Genomic DNA, 2426 nt, shown 5'->3' with positions numbered 1-2426 from the left:
ATACTCTTAACATACACTTGGTTTCACTATTCATATGCTCCCACCTTGCTCTTAATGTTCTAGTAAACCTATTAAATCAACGTTGACCGACTTGACTGTTGGAGTACTTGCAGTCGACTCCTCACTATCAGAGAAGGTCACAAGTAACTAATATGTGTTCTATTGCGTAGGGAGTTTTCTATGTGGATATGGTACCTATGGACCACATCATCCTAATTAACAAAAAACGAAATCAACATCTTTTATTAATTTTTTTTTCATAAGTATGAGGAAGAAGATAAATCTATAAGGAAAGAAGATAAACCCATCTCATCAATATTTCCAGATCTTGCACAATCACCTTGACTGCTTGTACATATTAATTAATTTATTTCATTCAATTTGCATCATTGTATTTCCCAATGGCGGACCTCGAGGGTCCTATAAGGTCAATTGACCCCCCAATTTTTTAAAAAAATAAATAAAAAATTGTGCTTTTTTTTTTTAGAAGGTCAAAAGTTCAAAACCTACACTATAAATGTATAATGCAATTGGCAACTCCAAACTAAGATTTATGCATTTGTCTTTCTCTCCCAATCTATAGATTGCAGACTGCCATTACCATTTATAGTTTACCCACAGTTTGAAAGTTTGATTGTGACCCTCTAATCTAGAGTGTCTGGGTCCTCCCTAGGTATTTCCTTTTTTGATTAATAGAGCCATGTAAATTACTGTATATAGTATGAATGAAATCATCTTCAACACTATGTAAAAGTTTGTTTAAGCCCTTTTATGTATTAGAGTACTATTGCTGAACTCTCAAGAGTCCCTACAAGATCCTGAAAAAATTGCTCTCTTAAGGCGTTTATGATTATGGTAGCCAGCCAATCAAACGTCATAAACACTCCTAGCCAAATTAATTTTTTCTAAACTCAACCCAATTTCCAGTAATATTCTCTGCTTCAAATTATCTCTCTTGGAAGGCCTAATTCTACTGACTGCTATTTTGAGATCTCTTGGTTTTATCAATGGAACTAAACATTGTCCGTCCTCATAAGTGTTAGCTGACAAAAGGAAGACCCCAATTTCAGATTTAATTTGTGAGTCCTAACATCCACATTCATACTTTAAAAACCGAATTTGATTAATCGTGTGCATTTAGATAAATTTAGTATAATTAGAATAATTTAGATAATCAATCACCAAACTATATTCTTGTTTTTCGTCAATTAGGAGTGAGAAATAGCAAATCAAGAATTAAATTATTGTTATCGTGGGATCGATAATCTGTATTCATAGGTCTATTATATTACTCATGGCACATAGAAAATCATCTTGGTGTGCCTCAATTGGTGAACTGTTCCACATATCTCATTTCAACGAAGAAGATCACACACTCCTTCAAGATCTACGTAATCTCCACTGGGCAAAGCCTGCATCACCACTGAAGCTTCACCACCTCGAGAGTTCATCATGTCAAAATCTCTTGCCGATTGACTAGGGCAAGGTCTTTTCGTTTAAATCTTTCACAATTGTCTGGAGAATCATGTAGCAGACCGACATGGCTTTGATACATATTGTTGGATTTGGAGCTGCATTCCAAAATCGTAACCCATTATTTGAAGTATCCTCTCATAAACTTGAGACCATAAACAGTCAATCCAGAATCTTGTTTCTTCTTCAGTAAGAATTTCTTTATTCAAAAAACATTCCTTCTAGATATAAAATGTCTGGTTCAAACCATTCCTCTCAATAAGTGGGTTCTTAGCTTATTGACGTCACGATTGTTGAACTGGCTTCAGAAAGAATTCTTCTGCTCCTTTCTCCAAACAACTGTTAATCCTTGAAAGAACATTTTCTGATGACATTATCACAACTGGGATGTTCTTTAATGACGTTGATTCTTTTATCTTTCTCAGGAGATCAAAGCCAGTAATTCTAGGCATTCTATAATCTGCAATAATAAAGTTGACTTGTACTTCGTGATGATTTCGTTGAAGAGGTGGAGGTAGAAGAATCAATGCTTCCATTGTCATCATCTAGCAAACCCAGCAATTCAAGAGCCTTTACTCCAGAATCCACAACAGTAACTGTACATAATAAGTAAATTTAAATATCAAAATTAAACAGAAAAACAGGGTTACTCTTAAGCTTTATGCAATAATTAGTATATGAGGATTTAGCTGATAAGAACAAGTGTTGAGGAGTCTCTCAATCAATTTTCTGTCAATGATGCTCTCATCGACTGCTAATACATGAAATTGTGTTTCTAAGGATACTCCACCCATTCTCATTCTATTTTCCTCCGATCAGAAAAAAACTATGTACACAAAAAGTGCAATGGATTAAAACTGAGTACAGATTGAAATGCAGAATATTGATGGAGGGCTCTTTGGTAAGGGTTTATATATATATATATATATATATATATATATATATAATGAGGA

At 34.1% G+C, this 2426-nt stretch overlaps 1 pseudogene; it reads right to left on the bottom strand.

The window, feature by feature from the left end:
• Positions 1-1714: 1714 nt before the first annotated feature.
• Positions 1715-2267, bottom strand: LOC111377294 (annotated as a pseudogene).
• Positions 2268-2426: the final 159 nt, after the last annotated feature.

This window comes from Olea europaea, unplaced genomic scaffold (genome assembly GCF_002742605.1).
Source record: "Olea europaea var. sylvestris unplaced genomic scaffold, O_europaea_v1 scaffold16342, whole genome shotgun sequence".
In the NCBI taxonomy this organism is placed as follows: domain Eukaryota; kingdom Viridiplantae; phylum Streptophyta; class Magnoliopsida; order Lamiales; family Oleaceae; genus Olea; species Olea europaea.
Note: the sequence above shows the minus strand (reverse complement) of the source record. Positions and strands in the feature narration are given on the sequence as shown.